The sequence below is a fragment of the Grammomys surdaster genome, unplaced genomic scaffold (genome assembly GCF_004785775.1).
Source record: "Grammomys surdaster isolate TR1022 unplaced genomic scaffold, NIH_TR_1.0 348, whole genome shotgun sequence".
Lineage (NCBI taxonomy): Eukaryota > Metazoa > Chordata > Mammalia > Rodentia > Muridae > Grammomys > Grammomys surdaster.
This window is the reverse complement of record NW_021604767.1, coordinates 607,885-622,326: the sequence shown is the minus strand read 5'-3', so window position 1 is coordinate 622,326 and position 14,442 is coordinate 607,885. Positions and strand designations below refer to the sequence as shown.

At 43.7% G+C, this 14,442-nt stretch overlaps 1 protein-coding gene across 2 annotated transcripts in view; it reads left to right on the top strand.

Moving 5' to 3' along the window:
* Positions 1–548: 548 nt before the first annotated feature.
* The window catches only part of Stx11 (syntaxin 11), a 30,785-nt gene continuing 16,891 nt past the window's right edge, over positions 549–14,442 (top strand). The window contains exon 1 of one of the 2 annotated variants that reach the window (XM_028779224.1): positions 549–697. The gene's annotated coding sequence lies outside the window, so the exon portion shown is untranslated. The remainder of the gene's footprint in view (positions 698–14,442) is intronic. The other variant, XM_028779223.1, reaches the window with a different exon arrangement.

Here is a 14,442-nt window from a genome sequence, read left to right as displayed (position 1 = left end):
CTCTCTCTCTCTCTCTCTCTCTCTCTCTCTCTCTCTCTCTCTCTCTCTCTCTTTGATAGCTAGCTGACTAGCCTAGGGCGGCCAGGCACCGAGGACGAGGTCCTAGCAATACTCCTGTGGATGCCCCACTGACAGAAGGCGGGAAAGGGCTAGTGAAAGGCGGGGCTCAGTGCCTACGAGATTCACAACCTCCGGTTCAGCCACACCCACGCTCAGCGTCCTAGCCTCGGAAACGCTCTGGACTGCAAATGTCACTCGCACCGAGGGGTTTTCCCGCGGAAAGTCCGACGGATCCCTCCCCGCCCATCTCTCCATCCCAGAGCATGGAAGAAGATAGAGGAAGTTCCCGGGTGGTCCACACCGTCGCCCGCAGCATCTCGGGGCACACAGGAGTGGAAGGAGGCTCGTGCCTAGGGTCCCAGCAACCCGCAGCGTGGCGACTCCAGTCCGGACGGGAAGCTGCGCGCCCAGCCGAGGGCGTCCCCGGGGCGGGGCCCTGGTCCCCAGCTGTGCAGCCTCAGCGCGGCGGGGGCGGAGCCAGCAGCGCCAGATGAGGCCGGGGTGGCGCAGAGCTCGGACCCCGGCTGAGAAGCGCAGACCTGGCGGTCAAGTAGCAGAAGGGGCAGAGCCCCCAGGACACGAGCACTCGGTGTCCTCCCAGCGTCTGGACACTGCATCAGCGCACCGCAAGATCACGGTTCGTTTTGTCACAGGAGTCTGCTTGGCTCTCTAACTCTTTAGGCATCGGGGACCCGGGTGCTGGGTTGGCTGAAGTGGGGGACCGCGCTGGCCCAGGGCAGGGATGCTGTGCGCAGCAGGTGGGTTTGGGGTGGGGCTCCCTCTGCGCCTCTAGGTACCTTCAGGACGCGCCCGGCTTTGGGTTTCTCACCTAGAGCCGAAAGCTTTTTTAAAAATGTTTGAGAATATAGTGCTTCATCAGAAGTGCTTCAAAAATGACTAATGTAGACTACCTGAGGCAACTTTTGTTTTGAAGTATTATTATTTCATTTAATGGAGACCTTTTTCCAATTTGGTCACCACTTTCTCAAACACATCAGAATGAGCACTTCTCCACTTGAACTTGACAGTATGACTCAGGAGCCAGGAAATACAAGAACAATTGATACCGCGTTGAAACGGCTCCCACAGAAGATTTGGGGGAGTTTGTTTTAGGAGAGCGATCTGGTGGCTTTGTTTAAAGAACCACGCCACGGAATTCTGTTGGCTTTTTTGGCTCCGCGAACACCAGCTGAGACCTGCTTTTAACTTCCTGTGGCTCTCTCACACTTATTAGAGCCATTTCTCAGCAGAGGGAGGAGCTGTTGTTTCTACACGGGTATCCACAAATGAGTCACAAGTCTACTATAATTGCAAGGCTTTGTTAATACGCTTTTGAAAAGTGAGGTTGGATTCCTGTACTTAGAACAGACCTGAGATGAGTCTGGTGCTGTCAAACTGGGGCAGGCAGCCTAGGAAGTAACTATTCAAGTTTTCAGTTTCCTAGAGCGCCTGATGGGACAACATGCCAGCTAGGGTCACTAGGCTGATCTGAGATAACCCTTAGAGTCATGTGCTTTCCCACAGAAGCTGAAGAGAAATTTAATTTTATTATTCAATAATCATTTGGCTGTTGTTTTCACTGGTTGGTAGAAACTGGACATTTAATAGAGTGATTGTAAGTTGCTCTGAAATTTAAAATACTCCAGAAAGTTTATTTTTACCAAATTAGTGCTTAAAACACATATAGAAGCTTTTAAAGAAAGTAGATGGTTGTTGGAGCCAGACAGTAAGATACTGAGTCTCAGTGTGGCTGGATAATGGCTCTTGGAAACAGACTTCCCTATCTAGAAGGTAAGCAGACACAGGGATAACTGTGTATCCTGGCTGAGCTGAGGTCAATCCTAGACAGCAGTTGCAAGGTTCTGGTCTGTTCCAGCCTTTTCATCAAGTTCCCTGTATACAATCTATACAATCATGGACACAGTGCTATCCTGGCAGCCAGGGACATAGCTGAGCAGATTTTCCTTGAAGTCCAACATCCTGAGCTGAGTGCTATGAGAAATTTACACCCACAGGAGGTGCCCAGTGTGGGGGATCAGAATATTCTGGATCACTGCTGAGATGCAAGGGGAGGTTTGGGTTCCCATCATCTGCTTCTCTTGGTTGGCAGCCTAGTTTTAATTCAATACATACATGATTTAAAAACATATTAGTATATGCATATGCCCATGATTTAAAAGCCTATTAGTGAGGCATGGCTTTTAAAGTGTTTGAATTAACCACATTTCATATTGCTGTGTAAGGCAAACCCAGTCTGCTATCTCCCTAGGCCGTTGTGGGTGTTCTTCGATGTGTCTTTTAAACAACAGAATGACTTATGAGTGATTTAGCGGGTTTTCTGCTCACCGGTTGATACAATAGTTGCTCCCCATCTGAGGACTGGCTTTACTTCCATGATTTTTTTTTTTTACCCAAGCTCTGAACTAGAAAGTTCCAGCAATAGTAGTATATGTTGATTTATTTTATTTGAAACGTGGTTTCACTGTATAGCCCTGGCTGACCTAGAATTCCCAAATATCTCTCTGCCTACTTCTACCTCCTGAGAACTCATATTAAAGGTGTGTGTTGCCACACTTGGTAGTAAGATACTCCGAGAGAGGGAGTACATCCACCCCAAATTAAGTATAACCATATTGTTGTAATGGTTCCACTACTAATTCTTGTTAATCTCTTACTGTGAATAATTTATGAATTTAAACTTTATCTTAAATATGTGTGCACAGAGAGCAGCATAAATAGGTGTCAGGCATTCAGCAGAGTCTGTTGGACCAGATCCCCAAAGATTAAGGAAGAACAAATTTCCCAGTCATCTGAGGTGGCTAACTATGCTCAACTCAACAGCTTTCATCTCTACGTTTCATCTCTTTCTCCACAGCCTCAGAGCCACGTATTCTAGAGGAAAGAAAGATAGAGTGTGTCATTCATCATTGCATTCCTGACCTTTTAGCACAAATTTGACTCACGGTTAGTGCAAAGAAGCTTTTATTAAACTGTGTACCTGACTATAGATGAGGGTTGTCTAGGAGCTTGAAAGGGTAGGTGACCCAGCAGAAAGAACACCAGCACCAAGGACAAAAACAGCATTCTGTGGTCAGGAAATTCCGGCCTGTTTCCTGGGGTGTTGGGGTGGGAGTGGGACAGAAAGATGAGGGAGGAAAGATAGGAGGAGAGGACCTCATAGGCGCGTGTACTATGGAGGCTCCAGGACTTTATTCTGTGGAGGCCTCAGAGAAAACAAACTATATGAGAGACATGTTTAAAACAAATCAGAAGAGAAGGAGGCTTCTCAAACTATGAAGTGCTTGCCACACAGACTTGCATTTGATTCCCCAGCATCCGTGTAACAGGTAGGTCCAGCAGCTGTCACCTGTAATGTAAGCTCTGGGTAAGTGGAAGCAGAAGGATCCTGGGACTTGCTGACCCTCTATTCTCGCTGGATCAATGAGTCCCAGATTCTGTGAGAGGACTTAGGCACCAATGTCAACCCCACAGGCATGCTAGCACAGGTGTACCTGCACACACCTGAAGAGGTGCACACACACACACACACATGAACAAACTCAAGTGCTCACACCCTTGGAAAATTATGGTACTACTGGGATGAGAATGAGGCTTCAGTTGGTGGGGAAGGGGCATGGAAATGAAGGAAGGAGCTGAGAGAACGGACATAGTATAACACACAGAACTCAGCGGCCCACTCACTGGGAAGTGGGTTATGAGGAAGGGGAGGAAGAGAAAAGATAATGCCTGCATTTCTGGTTAGCGACTGGGGTAGGAACGTCCCCCCCCCCCAGTGGAAGAGTTGGTGCAAGCTAAAGGATGGTGACTTGGCATATGGTCAGCACTTGGTAAAAATTTTCGACCAAATAATAACTAAGATTTTATGCTAGTTAGTTTTTGTGAACTTGACACAAACTAGAGTCGTCTGGGAAGTTGAAGAATTTCCTTCATCTGGTTGACCAGAGGGCATATCCCATGGAATAGTTTATAGATTAATGTTTGATATGAAAGACCCAGTCCACCATGGGTAGTACCGCCCTTGGATAGGTGGTCTTGAGTTATATTTTAAAAGCAACCTGAGCAAGGAATTGAGAACCAGCTAGTAAGGAATATTCCTTTATGGTCTCTGCATCAGTTCCAGCTTCCAGATTCCTGCCTCAATCTCTTGTCCATCTGTCTACAACCGTGTGTGTGTGTATGTGTGTGTGTGTGTGTGTGTGTGTGAGAGAGAGAGAGAGAGAGAGAGAGAGAGAGAGAGAGAGAGAGAAGGGGAGAGATAGACATATAAATAGATATAGAGATAGAGAGAGAGATAGATAGATAGATAGATAGATAGATAGATAGATAGATAGATAGATAGATAATTAGGAATGAGATGGACTTTTGAAATCTCAAAGTCAACCCCAGTTGTCTCATGCCTCATCACCACCTGATTCAACCTGTGACTTAAAACATGTAAGCCAAATAAACCTTTTCCTCTGCAAAATTGTTTCTGTTCAGTGTTTTAGCATAGCAACAGGAAACAAACCAGGGCTGATGTATTGAGTGCTTACGTGGACAGGATATTCTAGGCTCAGTAAATGGATTAAGTCCAGTATTCCTCATTGGAGTCCTGTGATTAGCTTTCCAACTATTTTACAGAGAGTTATTGATTGACAACATTGGAAATTGATCCCAAGCACCTGGCTCCACGGTTGGCATTATTGAACTTTTCTACATGATGATACACTTTCTGAAGGAATAAATAAATGAATGAACAACATTTAAGACTTTGTACTAAACATAGCCGCAGTCATTTTCTATGACAACAATTCTTTTCTGAACAGGAATAGTTCCAGTCATAATATGAACACTTCATGACCCCTATTTTACTGTGTAGCATCTTTCTCCTGTTTTTCCTCCAAGAAATATGTGATCCATCTTGGAATACAGCTGAAGTTATCATAAATTGCTCAAGTGTGGTGGTTTGAATGAGAATGGCTTCCATGGATGGGTTTATATATTTCAATACTTGGTCCCCAGTTGATGGAACTGTTTGGGATGGATCAGAAGTTTATTATTAGAGGAGGAGTGTCACTGGAGTTGGGTTTGAGGTTTCAAAAGCCTCATGCCATTCCTAATTAGTGTTCTTTCTCTGCCCTCTCTGTCTGTCTCTCTATGTCTATGTCTCTCTCTGTGTGTCTCTCTCTAGTGGTTGTAGACCAAATGTAAGCTCTCAGCTACTGCTTCAGCACCATGGCTGCCTGCCTGCTGCCATGTTGCCCACCATGATGATAATGGACTAAATATTTTTGTGGAGACTCAGGGCATCTAAAGGTGCTCAGAGCTCTTGACCCACAGAGCTGTTTCTTAAGTGCTGAATTTCAGCTTTACCTATTTCTTCAATGTGTTTGGTCACTAGAAAGACTGGCCAAGGGCCCAGGAACTAATCAACAGGTTGTGGGTAAATACCAAAAGAATCACTAGCAAATGAAGTCAGGGACATAAAAACTCCATATCTTACATTCCTCGCTTGCAATCTGCCTTCTGATGCCTATTTCATTTTGGTTTGACTCTCATTTTGGCAGCTACTCTCCTGCCTCTAACTTCCAGAATCTTAAGCAGTGAAGCAGACTCTGCTGAATCCCTTTTCTCTTGACAATCTGTGTTAGATTTTGGCACTTAGACAGATAACACCAGACCAAACAGTTCCATGGGGGGGTATTTAGGGCTAAGGGCAAAGGTGAGGAGAGAAATGGGAGGAATGCCAGAGAGAAGAGAGAAGTGGAGGCTGGCCATGACCACATGGAGAGAAGGGGAAGGGGGGGGGAGGGAAGGGGGGCCAGAGAACCTCTAGGCACGGGGATCAATGGAGCAAGAGAGAGAGGAGGGGCCAAGCAGCCCCTTTTATAGTAGGCAGGCCTACCTGGCTGTTGCCAGGTAACTGTGGGGAGGAGCATACCTGGCTATTGCCAGATAATGGTGGAGGTGGAGTTTAGACAGAATACTACCATTCCCACATTTTGGTTTAGTTAAAAAGGAAAATTAGAGGTGACAGCGAAGCAGGAATAGAGTCGTCGTGGTATCTGGCTACTTCCTGCTGGCATTGGGGGCGACGTATCTTTAGGGGAATGGGTATGGGGGATGTTTGTCCGGTCTTAGAAGAGCTGGCTGTTTTCTGCTGTCCAGGGTCTATGGAGCCATCTGAGGATAGGTCAGAGGGAACAGGTCCAGTAGAAGTAGCTATGTGTGTTACAGGAGATGGAGCATCTGGAGGTTGCTTCTCTGGAGCGGTTCTGGATGTGCCTGGACTTGACAAGATGTAGGGAATAAGATTAAGTACACTTGGGAAAAAGAAAAATTTTCTAAGATGTACATTTGAAACCCAGAGAGATCCCACCCTTTGTAATAGGTAGTAAGTGGGAACTTTAGGCAGATGTACTTATCTGGATGGTATCTATTTGGTCCATGAGAGGTAGATCTGAGTGGGTTTCCTGTAGTTTATAGGTTTACAAAAGAGATAACAGCATGCAACATGAGCAGTCTTTAAGATGAGCCTTTGTTGGATCGTACAGTGGAATGTTTTCTTAGAGTTGGGCAAGTTTATAGGAACTCAGATAATTTAGGACAGTGGGATAGTGAGAGGAGGAACTATGGAGCATTTAATTGATGGCAACTGAGTTTAGGTAATGAGGTAACAGATAATATCTGTGGAAGCTTAGCTGTCAGTGTAGTCAGAAGTCTGAGAAAGAGTAAACAATAATCTACCAGTTATATATTACTTTAAAAAGTGACAGAGTCCACTAGCCAACAGTTCCCATGGTCTCTATGGTCTCTTGGGTGAAGTCAGTTTGGCTTCTAAGCATAGAAAACGCAGGGCTTTTTCTGTGGAATTGATAAGAGTGACATGAGAAATGACTTACCTTGGTTCAGCCAAGTCATTTGACTCAGGGCGTCCCGTTTAGTCCACTGCGTGTGTTTACATACAATCTAGGCTGTATGTTCTAGGAACCCAGTGTCCAAGTCTTCTGAAACCATCTTGGGTTAACTGTTAGAGGCTTTGGGAATTCTGTCAGCCATAAACTTAATAATACCATTAGCAGACTTCTGACAAGATTGAGAGCCATAAGAATTGGTTGTAACTGAATAGAATTCAATAGCAGTAGTAAAAATCTATCAAGACAGAGCCTTTCGTATCCTGTCTTAAGACACTTTGGCAGGTAGCTCGGACCAGAATAAGTGAGCAGGTTTCATGGCTAAGAGAACCTGGGGTGGGGAACAGGCAGAACACATGGAAAGGGGTATGCATGAAAATAGGGAATTTCTTTCCAGTTACCAGACTGCTGGCAGTATGTGTTAAGACTCCTTAAAATAATTGGGTCTAGGGTGCCATTAAGTGGCTATTTTAGTCCATTATCCAGAGGGTATTGGATCCAGACCTTATTGTAAAGGTGTGTCAATTTGTAAGGCTTCAACTCAGGCATTAATCTTAAAGATTTGAGGTTTTTTCAGTAGACAACCCAGTGGGGTGTCCATGGGTACGGACGAAGACAATGTGCCCATTGGGTGACTGTGGCTGTTACCAAGTTATCATTCAGCGTCCCGAAAGAAAAACTGGTAATGAAAATCAGGCTCAGGCTAGATAATCAGGTCATCAGGAGAATATCTAGGGGCCTCGTAGAGCCAGTCTGCCAGAAAATAGCCCACCTGGTACCAGGATTTCCGACAGCTGCGAGAACTGGGGGGGGGGGGGGGGGAGCTATTTCCGAGAGAGAGAAATCACCCAGCGGGCCAATGTCCTAAGTTGCAGGTCAGCTAGAGGCCAGTCATATGAACTGGGGCCATGAAAAGCCAACACCTTAGTCCAAGAAGCTGGCCAGGCGCTAACCAGGCATTCAGAGTCCCTCATGCCAAATGGAAACTCCTTACCGATTAATATGCCAGTGTCAGTGTGTGAGTTTGTACAGTCTGATATCAGGAAATGTGGAACCGGGGGATCTGCATGCCTGTCTTGCTACCCAGCCCACGTGGCAGAGCACCGCCGAGGCGGCACAGCTCAAGTGGTGGAAGTTTGGTGAGACTTGAAGCAGGTGGATGGGGCTTGTCTGCAGCAGCAGGATGTTAATTCACTCGCTTGGTGATGGCGGGTAGCAGCAGATGAAGTCAGTGTGGTGTAGCAGTGGCGGCGTCCGTCCTGCACAGTCACAGCAGCTGGAGCCGGCAGCTGCATGGGTGTCGAGGTCCCCAAAGTCTTCGTTCCCGGGTTTCGGCATCATTGTTAGATTTTGGCGCTTAGACAGATAACACTAGACCAAACAGTTCCATGAGGGGGGTTTATTTAGGGCAGAGGGCAAAGGTGAGGAGAGTAACGGGAGGAATGGCAGAGAGAAGAGAAAAGTGGAGGCTGGCCATGACCACGTGGAGAGAGGGAGAAGGGAAGGGGGGAAGGGAGAGGGGGCAGAGAACCTCTAGGCACAGGGATCAATGGAGCAAGAGAGAGAGGAGGGGCCAAGCAGCCCCTTTTATAGTGGGCAGGCCTACCTGGCTGTTGCCAGGTAACTGTGGGGAGGAACATACCTGGCTATTGCCAGGTAATGGTGGAGGTGGAGTTTAGACAGAATACTAACAAGCTGGACTAATGATTCAGTTATTTTTCTGTTGAGATCTTGCTTTGTACTGCAGGCATTTGAGTAGATTTCATTGGTCCAAAAAAAAAAAAAAAAAAAAGGTGTTCTCAGAAAAAATACTATGCCTCCCACCCCCACCCCTTACCAAGTCTAGCACCAACTCTACACCAATTTCAGTGTTTGGTAATTTGATCTGATCTGACTTGGGTTGATATTCTGGTTTTTTTTTTCAACATGGTCTTGACCATCTTATTGTTGGACCTTTCAAAGAAGTAGACATTGTAATATTGTCCTCAAACTTAACCAAGTTCACCAAGTATAAAGCTCTAAACTGTTTAGATCTATAAAACATATTACCTTCCCATGTTTTCTTCCTGTGTGGATTAAATGTTTCCACACATCAGACTTATCAGTAACTTGATAGTTGCGTGTTGCATGAAGTCAGCACGGAGCCTTCTCAGGCAATACAACCCACACTGTCGCTTGGTTCGAATTCCTATAACTGCCTGTGATTCATTAAGTACTCCTCTTAATAGAAAGTGAAAGGTTTTGGTTACTACTTCCTGTGGGTTGGTCTTGCTTCCTATTTCTGCTGGGAGTACCATGACAATGAGCAACTGCTACAGTTGGCATTGGCAGGTTACCCCAAAACCTTCTCCCCATTCTAGCCATTCTGTGATTTTTGCTGATAACAAGGCCAGCTATCAGAGTAAACATTTGTGGTTCACTCTCTGAGCCTATAGGTCTTGGACACTGCTGTATATCATTCAAAACCTTTGTAAGGCTTACTAACTGGTAATTTTCAGTGTGGGTTGTTTTGGGGATTGGAACTCTCTAGTTGAGACGATGAGATGTCTTTAGCTTTAACTGAGGGTATTTTCCTTTTCACTGGATACTAAGAGAGCTCGGATACAAATATTTCTTTTTGTGTCCTGGACTGTTCTACTCCTCTCTCTGTTCAAAGATGCAGTGATATTCTTTGTAGAACTTAGTGGTTAGTAATGTGAATTCCAGCTTTTTGGAATAGTGGAGGAACAAGACATGGCCTGGCTTCAGGTTCAGCATCTGAATTGCAGCAAGCCTGCGTCTCCTTCTAGCTTTCTTTACTCCTCACTTTCTACTCAGACCTCTGGGTTACTGGTCCACGATCTGATTTTGAATGAAGTAGGACTGTTCATGAGATCACGTCCATAACATCGCTACACTGCCCGCCTCGTCCCCTCTTCATTTACTACATCATAAACTGTGTGAAACAATGTCTTCATGTGGCTATTTCAAGGCTTTTTATTACCTACAGGGTCCTTTCAGATGGAAGAACAGCCGGACAGTGCAGTGATAACAAGTAGTATTATTGCTGCTATCACTGTTTGAAAAGCCTCAAACAGTCCGGTGAATCTCTGTGTATAGCCTGTAGGATATAAACATCAGAATTACATAGTATATTTCAAAATAAAATGCGAGGGCATAAGGAGGAGGACAGAGAAGATAGAAAAGGGAAGGAGAGAGGGAGAGAAGAAGGGTAGGAGGAAGAGAGAAAAAGAGGAAGGGAGAGAGGAAGGGACAGAAGAAGAGATGACGGGAGGTTCTGCTTTGGTTTTGGTTTCTTCTCATCTCAGATGGAGAGATGTCAAATTCCTTGAACAGCTGTGCTTGAAGGAAGGTCAGCTTCTAGGAACCAGTAACTTTTCTAGGATAGGAAGACACGCCAGGAAGGCTTATGCAGAGAAAATGTTGAGGTGCTGTCTTTAATCCTTAATGACTGTATAAAAGCATGCAAGAGATAGCTTGGGAAGGAAGATTAAACATTCATAGGTGCAGGAAACACACTGTTTGGCTCACAGAAATGGGCAATAATTTTTCTTGGAAGGAGAAAGCACTTGAGAGGATATTGATTTTGAATGAGCTCTTTGCAGGAAACATTAGACATCTGCAGAGAAACCTGGTAAATGAGGCATTTTGCTGTTTTGTTCATTCCTGAGGAGTCTGACCGGTGTCATTCCTGTGCCCTCTACACATGCTTCAGGCCTCTGCTCAAGTTATCTCTGCTTCAGTTTCCCCTAACAAGATACCTCTTGTAAGCCGCTTGGAGTTACCTCAGACCCTGTGTTCTCTAAGAAGAGTTCCCTTTCTCAGAGTTTCACACTCTCCCCTGGCCATGGCACGCTTCTCATTTACTACCACCGTGAGGGCAAGGACTGTCTCTTTTACCTGTGTAATGTGTGACTCACAAAAGTGACTGAAAAGAGCCATTCTAGTGGGCACATCTTTTGAAAAATATTTATCAAGATTTCCATGTTAGATACGTCAGAGCACATTACAAACACAGCAGACATAGACTTAGGCATAGCCCCAGACCCATGGAGGTTACTGGCAGACAGAACAGCAAGAGACCGTGTTGTAAGCCAGTCACCAGGGGAACGTGGTAAGTATTGGGAAAGAGGAAGTGCGGGGAGTGTCAGTTCACAGACCCAGTCAGAGGTCAGAGAAAATGTCACATTTTCAAGAAAATCAACTCACACCCAAATCAAATCTGGAAGGGTGGCTTTTGTTACAAGGGTCCCCTTTTCAACAAATGAGGATCTTTTGCTGTATATAGATTAAAATTGAGACCCTTCAAATGGGTATGTAGGCAAACAAATGTATACATATTTGTACTTGTGTGTATGTGCATGCATTTGCATTTATGTGTGTGTGTATGTCTGAGTGTGTGTTTGTGGCTGTGTATCTATGTGTGTGTATATGTATGTGTGTATGTGTGTATATGTATGTATGTATATGTGTCTGCATGCATGTGCGTTTATGTATGTGTATATATGCATATGACTGTGTGTTTGTATGACTGTGTGCATATATGTGTGTATATGTATGTGCATACATGTATGTTTATGTATGTATGACTATCTCTCTGTGTGTATATATGTGTGTGTGCATGCATATGTGTTTATGGATGTATATGTGTGTATGCATATGCATTTATGTATGTGTATGCATGTGTATGTATGTGAGTGTATGTATGTGTGAGTGTGTGTGTATGTGTGTGTGCATGCATATGTGTTTATGGATATATTGTGTGTATGCATATGCACTTATGTATGTGTATGCATGTGTATGTGTATGCATGTGTATGTGTGTGCGCACGTGTGTGTGCACACATATATGCACAAGCACAGGCATGTTGGGAGGGTGATGCTGCTGAAGAAAAAAGACAGTGACTTCTTCATTTGAAGAGTGAAAGGGATAGGAAGGGACAGAGAAGGAAGTTTCTGCATGTTTCATGCAAACTGCTGTTACTAAAAGTTAATCATAATATCTCAATGTGTAACATACAGTGGTAAAAATCAAAAACAAACAAGCCCCCAAGCATTTAAAGCTCTGAAATTCATGAATTTGTAGACTTTTTTAAATTTAATTTTAAGCATATAAAGCTAGCAAGATGACTCAGTGAGTAAGGGCATTTGTCACCAGGCCTAATGACCTGAGTTTCCAACCCAGGGCTCTCACATGGTGATGAAAACTAATATTCACAATATGCATACACACACTCACACATCCAAAGAATAAACAAATATGGGGCTTGGAGAGACAGCGCCAGATTTAAAAGCACTGGCTGCTCCTGCCCAGATTTGGTTTCCAACACCCACAGGACCACTCACAGTGCGATCATTTGTAATTCCAGTTCCAGGGAACCTGACACGCTCTTCTGCATTCCTTAGGCAGCAAGCATCAATGCTGTATACATACATACACACATGCAGGCAAACATTTTGCACATAAAATAGAAATAAATAAATCTTTAAATAAATCTAATAGAAATAGCTTTTAAAATACTTTTTAGAGTCACTATTATCAACTAAGAGGTTGCTGAGCTTGGCCTAAGAGAGTTACCCTTGAGGTTTTGTCCTAAATGGCCCCAGAGGTGGAAGCACAGTTGCTGAGAGCTGTCCCTATTCTGACCTCTCCTCTGTGAACTTGGCTCCCAAGCCGGGGAGAGAAGTTGCAATTCCCGTGTTGCAATTAATAGCCTCCGCCCAGCCCAGCAGCCCTGGCTGGCTCCTTCCTTTTTCTTTGTTTCTGGCCAGTTCTTCATCTTTTCTTATTCTCCTGCTGGCTTATTTTTCCTCATAGATCACAAGCTTATCCGAGCACAGAAAATTGATAAATTCTTGATTTTCTTTTAACTATTAGGATTTAATATTTAAATTGCCAGTCGTTTCGTGTTAGTTACATTTCTGTGGCTGTAATAAAACAGCAAGCTCAAAGGCAACTTAAGGAAGAGAGAATACATTTTGGCTTAGAATTCCTGAGAGTTATAGCCCATGATGATAGGGAGGCTTGGCGACAAACAGAGTGTGGTAGCTGGAACGGGAAGCTGAGAGTTCACACCTTAAATCTTGATCACACAACACGAGAGAGTAAATTAGTAGAAGGTGGGGCTTTTTACTCTCAAAGCCTGCCCCCAATGACATGGTTCCTCCAGCAAGGTTATACCACCTAAGCCTCCCGAACAGTGCCACCAGCTAGGGACTGGGTGTTCAAATGCCCGAGACTATGGGGGATATTTCTCAAACCAACACACACTATTGGTATTATTTTGATTGATAAATCATATTTGCATATTTGTGTGGTACCCTGTGGCGTTTGATATACGTGTGTAATGTGTGTGACTGAATTGAGCTAACTAACATGTCCAGCATTTTGTTTGCCTACCTTTATGTTGGCACTTAAATTTCAAATTTAATCTCTTTTTTTATTTACTCACTTCATTTATTTCATATGTGTTCATCCACACACAAAAATATGAGTGTGCAGAAGCCAGAAAGAGCCATCACATCTTTTATTTATTCTGTACCATAATTTCTATTGTGGGACAGTTTCATACATAAATGCAATAAATTTTTTGTTTCCAAAATAATTTTAGGTGATAAGATTTGTTCCTTAAGGAATCAAATTAAATTAAATTTAAATTTAATTAATCAAATTAAAGGTTAGCAGATGACACTAGGGATGTCTTGTTTAGTCGATGTCCTTTTTGATATTAAATTGGGCAATTTCTTAAGTTATTAATTACTCTTAACTGAACTTTGAGTGCTGTGAGCATTTTTGTGTCTGGCTCACTGATGACTACCTGTCTGTCTGTCTGTCTGTCTGCCTATCCCACCTCTGTCATTCTCAGCATAAACACCATGTGTATCATCCACACCTTGTATTCTTATTATTTCCCTCATTTTCGGCCAAGTTGCTAACTGGCATCTTGTGACTCGTTTTCTGTTGTGTGGAGATCTCCAGTTTTATGTCATTATGGCTGCTTTTCTTTTCTGATGGGATTTCTTCAGATCCTTATCATTATCCTAAAGGACAGGTAAAGATTCACGAATCTTCTACCAGAGTTTCTCTTATTGATTTTGCATCTCTAAATCTATAATTTCTCTACAGTATTAGAGAGTTTATGGTAAAGATTACAGAGAATTCAGTTTATGCCAGCCAATGATGACAGCCTGGCTCATTTAATGTCCTCTTAATATTTTTCTGACAGGTGTGTGTTCACATACCATTGACCTGTATGTAATTGTATGTAATGATTCTCAGTGTTTGACTCCTATCCATTTGTCTGTATTTTTATACTACACAATGTTATTCTCTTCATTGCTGTCTTATGATAGAGTCATGTCAGCCAGGGCTTCCTCTGTTCCTTACTAACATGTTTTCATTTTATAAAAAAATTAACTGTTGACTAGTTGAGAATTATTTATTTTAGTGTGTGTGTGTGTGTGTGATT